Source organism: Giraffa tippelskirchi, chromosome 7 (genome assembly GCF_054371585.1).
Source record: "Giraffa tippelskirchi isolate mGirTip1 chromosome 7, T2T-mGirTip1v1.2.pri, whole genome shotgun sequence".
Classification (NCBI taxonomy): domain Eukaryota; kingdom Metazoa; phylum Chordata; class Mammalia; order Artiodactyla; family Giraffidae; genus Giraffa; species Giraffa tippelskirchi.
This window is the reverse complement of record NC_137281.1, coordinates 86,803,176-86,815,662: the sequence shown is the minus strand read 5'-3', so window position 1 is coordinate 86,815,662 and position 12,487 is coordinate 86,803,176. Positions and strand designations below refer to the sequence as shown.

At 50.8% G+C, this 12,487-nt stretch overlaps 1 long non-coding RNA gene across 1 annotated transcript; it reads right to left on the bottom strand.

The window, feature by feature from the left end:
- Positions 1-2,982: 2,982 nt before the first annotated feature.
- On the bottom strand, positions 2,983-6,529 carry LOC145512286 (uncharacterized). The gene is made up of 4 exons (XR_014058453.1): positions 6,179-6,529; positions 5,154-5,466; positions 3,887-4,073; positions 2,983-3,427 (listed from the first exon to the last, which is right to left on the bottom strand). It is a non-coding gene; the product is annotated as an uncharacterized LOC145512286 (long non-coding RNA).
- Between the last annotated feature and the right edge of the window lie 5,958 nt (positions 6,530-12,487).

The following is a 12,487-nucleotide window of genomic DNA, read 5'->3' as shown; positions in this document are numbered from 1 at the left end:
GGACGGCAGAGCCTGGTGGGCTGCCGTCTATGGGGTCACACAGAGTTGGACACGACTGAAGCGACTTAGCAGCAGCAGCAGCAGGTTTTCTTTTACTTCCAGCCATCCTTAATTGTTGGCTTCCCAGGTGGCGCTTGTAGTAAAGAATCCTCCTGCCAAAGCAGGAGATGCAAGAGACATAGGTTCGATCCCTGAGTTGGGAAGATCCCCTGGAAAAGGAAATGGCAATCTACTCCAATATTCTTGCCTGGAGAATCCCATGGACAGAGGAGCCTGGCAGGCTACAGTCCAGGGGGTTGCAAAGAGTTGGATGCAACTGAGCACATCCTTAATTGCTATCCTACCCTCCAATTGAGAAATGCTGAGTCCAGGTAGAAAGGGATCTCTTTCCTCTGAGCTTAGTATTTGCTGAGGAGGTCAGGACCCTGCACTCCCAATGCACTGTGAGTCCAGGACTCTCCTGGAGCAGGAACTGACCTGGAAATAAGACTGAGTGTTGAGTGTCAGTAACTCCACGAATGGACTGAGATCAGGGACCACGTGATCTCTTACTCCCCTGTATAATTGCACGTGCATTTTCTACTCCCTGTACTCTGTCCCAGCTCTGTCAACCTCCTGATAGCTCCTATTTATCTTTCTAAACCCAACCCTTGCTCCCTCTTCCAATTCCTGCCCCCCCTCCCCCCCGCCCACCGCATCTTTACTGCATCCCCAGTTGGATTAGACATTTCCCTTTGTGCCCTCGCAATACCCTGATCCACCCTCAGCACTGCATGTATCACTCAAAGATGTGATGCTACTTGTGTATGTTGGCCTCCCTCACCAGACCAGGTGTCTTTTTACCCTTATATGCGGAGAACATATAGTAGGGGTTCCAGTCATCCAGGGAGCCATGGTTCTTTTGCTCATTCCTCTGTTCAGGGTTTACTGAGCTCTCTTTATGATCTTGATGCCACGTGGAGCAGTTCTGTTGTGCCAAGCTGTCACAGGGCCTAGAACATCCTTGCACAGGGGATCCCTGGGAACAGTCCCCAGAGGGCTGGACTCAGGGATGGGTACTTCCAGCAATAAGCCCAGCTGCTTACAGCTTCACAGAGCAGGGAAGGGATGGAAGCCTGGAGCCAAGAGAGCAAAGTCTGTTATTCTGAGCATTCTGCCCCACCCCCATTCAGCCCTGCTGTTCAGTGGGGAAGGAGAGGGGAGGACAAAGTGTCAAGGGCTGCATGTTGCAGGCCCCCACCTTGCCTAGGTTCTGGAGCTGGAGGGGTGGTCATGGGGTATCTTGCAGGGCCTGTAATTATAATCACTCCTCTAGGATTCAGATTTAGAAGTTAGGGATCAGGGAGGAGGCAGAGGAGGGGTTTGTGATTGTAACCATCTGGCCTTGAAAGCTTGGACAGGGAAGGCCTTAAAACTCACCTCTCACTCTTCTGGACCAAAAACCTTCTGCACCCCTCCCCTATCTCCTTGTTCCTTTTCCCTCTCCCTATATGCATTACCTGAGTACCTGAGCACCATCAGGCACTCAGCATTTCCAAACCAGAGCTGCTGGGCCCATGGATGTGGAGGTCCTGGGGGCTCTGCTTCCCATGGCTCCCTGGGGTGGGGGTGGGGGGTCCGAGGCCTTGGACAGCCCCTCCAGCCTCAAGTGCCAGTCTCTCAGAGCCTTCCTGCCCTCATTCAAGTCTCTCTGGCATTTTAGAAGATTTCAGGTCCCACATCCAATGGGGAGGCACTGGCCCCCATCCTGGTCCTCTTAGGCTCTGATGGAGGGAGTGGTGGACAACAGGATGCCCAAGTGCAACAGGAAACCTAATGTGTTCCAGGCCTAGGTGGGCATGTTGCTCAGTTACTATACACAGGGAGTAAGTAACTCAGTCAATATGCCCAATAATCCTGCCCGATAGGAATTGTTATTATCTTCTTAAGGAGAAGGAAATTTATTAAAACTAATACGAGAAGAAATAGAAAATAGAAATGCTTCTAAAATTCTTAAAGACACTGAATTTGTCTTCAAAAACTCTTCTTACAGAGAAAACTCTAAGCCCAGATGATTTTCCTGGTAATTCTACCTAATATTTAAGTAAAACAAATAAACCTCATTATACAAAATCTTCTGAATAATAGGAAAAGACAGAATTCTTTCCAAGTTCATCGTACAAGGCCAGCCTAACCTTGATACCTCAATTCCCACATCTGTAAATTATGCCTATTTCAGAGGTAGAGAGCAGGCTTAGGATTAAAGGAGCTGTATGTACAGCCCCTGGCATGGTCCAGGACACCCAGCACATGTTCAGTGTATGATAGTTGTTTCTACATGGCCAAACCAGGATTCAGATTAAGGCCTGGGTCTTCTTTGTGCCATGCTGAGACCAGAACAGCATCCCTTTGACAAAGAAAGAGAGAAGAGAGTTGGGGAACCACCATGAAGAGAACCTGTCAGGTGACAGCCACTTAGCAAACTTGATCTCATTCAACCCACAAAAACTTTTCCAAAAAAAAAAAAACTCTTCCAGATAGGTATATCAATCCCATTTTACAGATAGGAAAGCTGAGGCTCAGAGACTCTAGGACGGACTGTGTAAAGTCTAAACCAGGTCTGTCTGAAGACAAAGCTCATGATTCTCTGAGTCTTTCTAACCAACCAACTCATAGCCATGGAGCTCTCTGAACTTGGGCTGACTCTGAACTTCAGGGTTCTGTCTATAAATGGGGGGTAGGGCCACTCTCCGATTTGTTGAAAGACAGATGAAGCACAGGGAGTCCCCTGCGCAGCCATATCTGTTTGAAAAGTTCCAATGAACTAACCCATCTGGGCTGTCAGGCTCACGCCTACTAACCATGGCCTCCCCCGCAGGTCACCCCCTGCCCCAGTCCTCACACCACACCACTCCTGGCATGAGGAGATGGGTCACCAGAGCAGGAGTGTTCCTCCTGTGTACCATGTTTTCACTGTACAAGCAATACACAGAGACACTGTAATAGAAACTGAACCAATTCAGAAATACATTGGATGATGAAGGAACAGGCCCCTGTGCCCCATTCCCCTCCCCCACCCAGGGATGAACACGGTTCAAACAGCAGCAGACATCTCCTCTCAAGCCACTTCTGTGCATTTCCTCTCATATACATGTATACACATCAGCATATGTCATTCCGAGGCTGTTTTGCACACAGCTGCAATCATCCTGTGTGTATGGTTCTGCAACTTGCTGTTTTCACTCCCCAATCCCACGTGCTATTTATATCTTCTCTGCTTCCCAAAGGATTTGAGGAGGTTCACCGGAGTTCCTGAGGGCGGAGTGCAGAGCAGCGAGAGAGCCCGGGCCCTGGAGCGACGCTGACCTGAATTGATGCCCCAGCTCTGCCACCCGCACCTGGGCACCTTGGGCCAGGCCCAGAATTCTCTGGGCCGCAGTATCCTTCTCTGTGAAATGGAGAGAGTGATAGTACTTACCTCCCAGGTCAGTGTGACTTTGCTCCGGGACAACAAATTAGGCTTCTCGGCTCCCCAGCCTCCCTGGGGCTTAAAGAAAAGGACCTAAGGGGTCTGGAGGCCAGAAGTGGACCAGAGAGTCCTTAGAACTCAGCTTCTAGACCTCCAGTCCTCCTGTTTCCCCACAGAGAAAAGACAGAAGTGTGGGGTGAGCAGCAGAGGGGGAAGGTTGGGACTGATTTTGCTGCCCCGTGGCTGCGGGTCCCTGGGGTCCCTCCAGTCATGCTGGATGTTCTGAGGGGAAGGGTGGGGCTCCTGCTCTCCTGGAGCCCACAGGAGTGGCCTCTGTGACATCAGCCTGGCCCTGCTTTCCCTAAGCAAGAGGAGAAACAAGCTGTGCTTATTCAATAACAGCCCATGTCCTTTTAAAAAAAGTATTTGTTTACTTACCTATTCTAGGCTGTGTCGGGTCTTAGTTGCGTCATGTAGGATCCTCTGTTGCAGTTCATGGGTTTCTCTCTAGTTGCAATGCTTGAGGCTCCAGAACACGTGGGTTCAGCAGTTGCGACGTGCTGGCTTAGCTGCCCCATGGCATGTAGGGTCTCAGTTCCCTGACCAGGAATTGAACCCGAGCCCCCTGCATTGGAAGGTGGATTCTTAACCATTGGACCACCAGGGAGGTCCCTATTGATGTCCATTGAATGATTCCATGACCCTTTCTTTTGCTTCTGAGACCTGGTGGCAACTTTGTTCTCCTTTTTTGGAAAACGACGAAAGTAAGGACAGGGAAAACCAGAGCTGTTGGGTCTCTGAACATTACCTAGCCCAGCCTCTTCATCTGACACCAGGAAACAGACCCTGAAAGGAAAAAAGTAACTGGCCCGTGGATTGTTCTGGAATCTAGTTAGTACAATCAATGTTCACTAGATTGGGGCCAGATGCTTTCTTTAATTCTCGTCCAGCACAATGAGGTAGGTGTTGCAGTTTCCCATTTTAGGGGCCAGAGAGCTTAGGTCGCTTTCTCAAAGGGAGGCTACTAATAGGAGTTACAGTCAGAGCTCCATGTGTGAGTCTCACCAACCCACTGGCCAGGGGTGCCCATCTGCACAGAATGTCCTCTCTGCTTCCTGCCAGCACCTCCCCCGTCCGGCCTCATCTTCCTGGCATCACCATGAGCTACAGCTCCCAAAGGAAGCCAAACCAACGGAAGGAAGCCAAGCCAAAGGAAGCTCTCCTCTCTGCCCATCTTCCTGTGCCCCACCTCTCCAACCTGACACTCAGGACCCCTGAGCTCAATGACTTGATGCTGAATCTGCCTTCTCCCCCAAGACCGTGAGCCCTCAAGGAGAAGGGTCTGGTTCTGATTCATCTCAGCACAAGGCCCGGCACAGAGTGAGCAAATGTGGATCTTTGTGGAAGGAAAGGAGGGAGGGGGAGGGGCAAAATTCCAAAGCCCACACTCTTTCCTCTGACCCACAACTTCTTTTGAGAGGGTCAAGGTCAGGAGACAAGTCCCCCAGGTTTTACACCAAATTTGATCTCTTTCCCTGCTCTCAGCATCACTGCCCCTTGGCCTCTCTTCCATACGCTGGTGCTCCCCACTGCCAAGGGCAGCAGCTCCTCCCTGCCACTCTTGCCACACTGCCCACAGCTCTCAGGAACCATCCTGCCACCCCACTCCCATGAGGGCCCAGGTCTCAGTAAGTGGTCTTCCTACCAGGCCACTCGCCTTGAACAGATGATAAAGCCTTGACCACAGACCAGTAGGAGAAGGGCTTGGATGCTTGGTCTTGCCTTGACGTTGAAAGCAACTGAGAAAGTAGCACCTCCTCTGTCAATGGCATCCTCCTGCTCGGTGGGAGCCCTTGTGGTCCACGCTTTTCCTCCAAGGTGGGTGGGGGGCTGGGGAGACTCCCAGTGTTTATCAGCCAGAGTGCTAGAGTGGGGAGGACTGCGTTTCCATGGATACAAGCCATGGGAGCTGCTGGGAGATGGGGCCATGGTGTACACAGACACAGATCCACACGGACCTGCAAGAAAAATAGCAACAGATTTGCTGAGTCATTGGCCCCACATATTTATAGTCTCTGGCAAAGGCAGACCTGCCTATCAGAGGCTAATAATACTGCTGCAGCGTGTTAATTGCAGAGACGGAGTCTTCAAGCCTCCATTCAGACACCCGAAACTGCTCCTTGAATAAAGAGTGGGGCCCTCACAATGAGTGTGAGGGTGTGTTTTCAGGAGTGCGTATGTGTGCAGGTATGTGGAACCAGGCGCTAGCAGATTGAGAAAGTGCAAGTGTCATGACAACTGGTCTCAAACTACCCCACAGCAGTGTCTGTTAAAAAGCACTCTGCAATCCCCTAAGGGAGTCTAGGACTCAGCCCAAGTGGAGGGGTGGACAGGAAGAGGAGAGGAGGCTATTGACTATCTCCCTGGGATGGGGATGGGGGACAGGATGCTGATGTGCAGACCTGAGTCCTTCATCCCACAGCCTGTAGGGATAGCCCTGCTCCCCCCGCTCTGGGCAGTTGGTCAGTTAGAAGAAAGGGAGAAAAAGCCCTTTCAGCCCCAGGGGGCCACTTGACACACTTGAGATCACACAGGGGCTCAAATATGGGAAGCAGAGTCAGGGATGATGGGTGCCCAGGAGCCTGTGCACCGTCTTGAATAAACACCCAAGGGCCAAACTCAACTCGGGAGGAACGTCTTTGCACCATCACCTCTGGGAAATCAACCCACCTAGCTTTGATTCAGACAAATCAAGCCCTTGCCTCCTACAACTTCCATCTGGACCTAATGTTTCTGCCCCTGAAGCCTTACGGTGGTGTGAGTTGTGTTCCCGTCCATCACCTCTGCCTCACTGGCAGCTTCATAGAGACCGGGCCACACGTTCCCAGTGCCTGGCGGAGAAGGGCCTTGCTAAAGATTGTGGGTGAGAAACCAAATCCCTCCTGTTCTTTGAAGGCAGTTCTCAGATCCCCGAGTCTTCTGAACTCCAAGCCAAATAGTCCCCTGGCAAGGGTTCAGGTCTCCTCTCTGGCTCTGTTCCTCTCTGGATGTGCTACTCCTTACACTGCATGCCCCCCCACTGAACAAAGAGGGCAGAGGGTGGGGCCACAAGGGGTCACAGCCTACAGACCCCATACACTCACTCCTGCCCTCAGGACAAGGGGGTCAAGGATTGCGGAGCCCAGCGTTGGTTTGGCTCCAGCTGGGATATAGCCCCCAGCCTCTGTCCTCTGTTTCAGCCTAGGAGGATGGGTGCCATCCATACTCAGGGGTCCGACAGCACGGGGCGTGGGGAGCCTCCAGGGACCCACAGAGGAAAAGCAGAGCAACGCTGTGCAGGGAGGAAGGGTAACTGAGTTCGATATGGGCCCTGATTCCTCCTACTTTAACCCCCCAAACAACTCATTCATTCGTGACGGCATCTGCAGCTTTCTGAGGGAGGGAGGAGGGGAGGAAAGAGAAGGGCCATCCTTTCAGTTCTCAAGTCTCTTCAAGAGAAGGTTGACTCAAGAGCTATTATTAATAGTAAATTAAATAGTGTGATTATTCTGAATAATAAAGAGCTCTCCTGTTCCAAGTTGCCACTGTCCTCTCTCCAGGGAAATACCTGCTGTGGCCTGAGATGTGGTATCTAGTGATGGGCATCTGTAGGTCAGTGCTGAGGCTCTGACTGAACCCAGTCACAGGCAGCCAAGTCGGCCAGGAATGCCTCCGCCAGCCCAGCTTCAGCTGTAGGGGAAGACATTCCAGGTACTCTCGATGAGTCCACCATGGAGCCCAAAGTCTCCTCGTCTATGACACCCCTGCTGGCAGAAAGTTAGCCTTCATGCTTGCTAGCTGGTGACCTTGGGCAAGTCATGAACTGTCAGCTCCCTCATCTATGAAATGGGGATAATAATAGTACTACCTCATGTTGGTTGGAAAAATTAAAGTTAATAATAATATTGCTATCAAATATATAAAGTTAATAGACATAAAGTGCTCATAATTCTGTCGGGCACTCAGTAAGCACAATGTAAATAAATTTGTTTATTTTTTTATATAATTAAGAGCCTGCCAGGATGTTCATGTGGGCTTCTCAGTGGCTCAGATGGTAAAGAATCTGCCTGCAATGCGGGAGACGTGGGTTCAAGCCCTGGGTTGGGAAGATCCCCTGGAGGAGGGCAAGGCCGCCCACTCCAGTATTCTTGACTGGAGAGTCCCACAGACAGAGGAACCTGGCAGGCTACAGTCCTTAGGGTCGCAAAGAGTCGGACACGACTGAGCGACTAAGCTCAGCACACGATATTCATAGCATCGAGGCTGAGACCCAAGACTGCAGGCATCAAGGTCTTTGTGATTGAAATTATTACTCCTTGCAGCGAGTGTGGGTGCTCAGTTGCTCAGTTGTGTCCAGTTCTTTGTAACCCCGTGGACTGCAGTCCACCAGGCTCCTCTTTCCATGGGATTTCCCAGGCAAGAATACTGGACTGGGTTGTCATTTCGTCCTCCAGGGGAGATCTTCCCAACCAGACATTGAACCTGCATCTTCTGAATTGGCAAGGTGAATTCTTTCCCACTGAGCCACCTGGGAAGCCCAATATTCCTTGCAGAGAGCTCCTCAATAGATACAAGTCCAGGCTGAGGAGGGGCTTCAGCAACCTAACATCTTATGCCTCTCTGGGACCTAGTTTCTCTATGCACCAGTGAGTGAGGTCTCAGCTTATTAGGTCACAGCTACACCCAGCCTGCTCTGACCTGTAATGTATTGAGTTGGCCAAAAACTTTCATTCGGGAATTCCCAGATCATCTTACAAAAACCTGAACAGACTTTTTGGCCAACTCAATATAACATCAGCTAACATTAATGGAGCAGGTACCATGTGTCAGACACTGTGCATGAGTGCTTTCCAGTCAGTCGTTTTCATTTCATTTAATCTACACCATAGCCCTGTAGGTGGGTACTCTGTGCCTCAGATGAAGAAACTGAGGCTCAGAGAGATTAAGCAACATGCCCAAGATCACACAGCTAGCAAAGGGTGGAGCTGGAATTGGAACCCCGTCTGCCACCACCGGACCTGACATCCTTTAAGCCATGTCACCTGACTTCTCATTAGATTCTTGTCTAGGACTCTGTTGTGTAACTCAGGACTACTGGGGAGAGGGGTTGGAGGAAGTTGGGTGCAAGAGAGGAGTCAGGTCTGGGCTGTCCCCACCCCACCTGGGGCTTAGTGGCCAATCAGTTCTCCACTTGATATCAGTTTGTCCCAAGGGGTAAAAACTCCAGCTGGCCACCTGGTGGCTGAGGGAAGGAGGAGGGTTGAAAATGGATCCTCTAGAGCAGCGGGCCTCAACCTTTTTGGCACCAGGGACTGGTTTCATGGAAGACAATTTTTTCGTGGACCAGGGTGAAGGATGGTTTCCAGATGATCCCAGAGCATTACATTTATTGTGCATTTTCTTTCTATTATTATTACATCAGCTCCACCTCAGATCATCCAGCATTAGATACTGGAGGCTAGGGACCCCTGCTCTGCAGAATGGGCAGAAGAGACCCCAGGAGGACAAGCCTGAGGCCCAGTGGAGAGAGAGAGGCAGCACTTTTGCAGAGGCCCAGATTATGTGCCAGCATCTAGGCTGCGAGGAAACCCAGGGGAGCACAGCCCATCAAAGGCCCTCCCTCCCATCTATCCCCAGTCATCTGGTCCCTCCTGGGCCCACTTGGCTTCCCCCGCCTGCATCTCCAATGGCAGCAGCTTTGGGTGGGGGCACTCTCCCCTGGGGCCCTGACGCTCCACTAAAAGTGGTTGTTTATGAGGAGGAAACAAGGCTGACTGCATTTTCTAAAGAGGCTCCAGGGAGCTGCTGCCGCCTGTGAGGCTGGCGACCAGGGCCTCTCAATGTTCACCGCTGTTGGAGCTGGGATAGCGAGCCCCAGGACTCACAGGTGGGGTGGGGGGCTCAAGTGGTGTGCATTCCCGAGTGTGAGCATATTGAGTGTGTTCCCAGGTGTGCTCACTCTAGGGCTGATGGAGTAACACGTAGTGGGGCTCGGGTCTGAGAAGTGGGACCCTGGGTGGAGCAGTGGGACCCTTTGGATTCCTGGAGCTGCTGGAGAAAATACCTTCTACCTAGTGAGCACCAAAGAGCCAGTGAGCTTGGGACTGTGGCACTGGGGGTGGGGCTCCTAACCCAGCCCTCTGGGGCAGGGTGGCTCCCTGGAGGAACTGGATGGGTCTGGCCTAGGGAAGGAGGGTGGGAAGGGCACTTCAGGCAAGGGAACAACATGTGAGAAGGCCCAGAGGCCCAGAAAGGCACACGCATTTGCCACCTGCCAGGATTTCTGTGTGATTAGCGGGGAGAAGGTGGGGTTATGGAGGGGTGGTGGGAGAGGAACAGAGGCTAATTGGAAGAGGCCTGAGCAATGTACCTAGAGACCTTGGTTTTCAGCTGAAGGCAACGATGAGCCGCTGAAAGGAGTCATCTGGTCTGACTGATAACCGGTGTGGGGGACCAAAGCCTGAGCAGGCTCATAGCCATGGGGTTCAGTGCATGCATGCTCAGTCGCTTCAGTCATGTCCGACTCTTTGTGACCCCATGGAGTGTCGCCCGCCAGGCTCCTCTGTCCATGGTATTCTCCAGGCAAGAAGACTGGAGTGGGTTGCCATGCCCTCCTCCAAGGGATCGTCCTGAGCCAGGGATCGAACTGGCATCTGCGTCTCTTGCACTGTAGGAGGATTCACAACACCGATCTGCTATTCAACCAGATTTCTCTCAGGCAGTGGATCTCCTCCTCATTCTACAGATGGCTAAGTTAGAAATACAAGGGGGCAAAGATGATTACATATCAGAAAATCAGTCCACATAATTAATCATGTCAATTACCAGAAGGGGATAAGTTATGTGACAATGTTAATAGACACCAAAAATGCATTTGATAAAACTGAGCATCCGTTCTGATGAAAAGCCTTAGGATAATAAAAATAAAAGAACATCTCCTTGACATAATAAAAAATATTCATCTGCAACCAACAGTCAACATGATTCTTAGCAATAAAATACCAGCAAGAGGTATTCATATTTAAGTCAGAGTGGGACAAGAATGCCTGTTATTACCACAATTAGTTTATATTGTTCTGGAAGTTCTAGCCAATGGAATAGTACTTAAAAAATAAAAAGCATAACGTTTAGGAAAGAGGAGAAATTGCTATCATTATTTGTTCATGATATGATTGTTTATCCAGAAAACTCAAGAGAATAAATTGGAAAACTAATAAGAGACTATGAGAGGTCAGTAAGATGGCCAGAATCAAAATAAATACAGCTAGCAAAATCCACGGAGAAGGCAATGGCACCCCACTCCAGTACTCTTGCCTAGAAAATCCCATGGATGGAGGAGCCTGGTAGGCTACAGTCCATGGGGTCGCTACGAGTCGGACACGACTGAGCAACTTCACTTTCACTTTTCCCTTTCATGCACTGGAGAAGGAAATGGCAACCCACTCCAGTATTCTTGCCTGGAGAATCCTAGGGACGGCGGAGCCTGGTGAGCTGCCGTCCATGGGGTCGCACAGAGTCGGACACGACTGAAGTGACTTAGCAGCAGCAGCAGCAGCAAAATCCAGTTAGAAAATGTAAAATAAAACAGAAGTCCTGAACACGAGTTCTTTTGTGACTTCCCATGTCCTGAGAAAATGGAGTGAGGAAGCAGCCCAAGGGCACTCAAAGGGCCCTGGTGGGGTGGAAGGGAAGGTGGCATACAGGGTAGAGCTGGAGAGGTTGGGGAAAGGAGGAGGAGGGAAAGCAACAATTAGGCTTGAGCTGAGAGCTGCCCAGCCCTTGGGCCTGGTTTCCAGCAGCCCTGGGACAATAAGACCTGGCAGTTCCCAATGGATCAGTGAGCCTGGACTCTCTGGGGCGCAGGACCTGCCCACTGGTGGCTCCAGGCTGCACTGGATACAGATGAGGAAGGTGCAGTCCCTGATGGAGAATTTTCATCTACTACAGGGTACAGACTCCCAGCAAGTGAGATTCTAGCTGAAAGAGTGTTTCTGAACATTTGATGGGCTGATTGCAAATTGCTCCTCTGAATTCATTAAAGCAGATTTCTCAGGAAAACCTGTCTGTGGCAAAGAGAGAGACCCAGCCAATGTCCAAGCTCCACTCCAGTGTTGGGGATTCACTCCCAGCTCTCTGCCTCCAGACTCCCAGCCTCATGGCACTGTCTCGGCTGGGGTGGCATGATTGACCTGGAGGCAGCCACCAACCAGGACTGTTGGTGCGAGGGGACTGGCTACTTTGCTCCCAGGGGCCATCTTCAGAAGGTAAAACTTGTTGATTTCTCCTCCTTTTCTATGGTATGAGTATGCCATGATACGCATATGTGGCTTCTCTCAGACGCTGAATAATCTCTGGGTTTTGCATCACTCACCATGAGGGAAACCCTTCAGCCAATGGCATGACAGCTGGCCAGCATTTCAGTGTAACAAACTCTTTTGTCCCCACCCCCTTACTTTTCTGCTTTCACTCCCTTTCTCTTCTGTCCTCACTCGTAGGCTCTACCTGCACTAAAAAATAATCACTGCTCCCACCTCCCAGAACTACCGCCCTCGCCCAGAGATGGGACAGTTATATCCCCAGTGAGATGTTACTATGTAAAAAGAGGTTTGGTGCAAAGCAGTGGTGCTTCCGTGGTAGGATTTTAGGCACTGGGATAATGCACAGTGGCCTTTAAGCCACTAAGGATGTGAGGATAAAATTATTCAGTGCCTGAAAGCAGGAAACTGATGAGGGGCAGTGTGGTGCTTCAAATCCCTTCAGGAAGCTGTGGTGGCCCCGTGGTGTGGGGGAGGGAAGGGCAGAAGTGAGGAAATAAACACTTTTCGAGCACCTACTACAGGCTTTACCCATGAAAGTGAACGCGAAAGTGTTAATTGTTCAGTCATGTCTGACTCTTTGCGACCCCATGGACTGTAGCCTGTCCCTAGAATTCTCTAGGCAAGAATACTTGAGTGGGTAGCCATTCCCTTCTCTAGGATATCTCCCCAACCCAGGGATGAA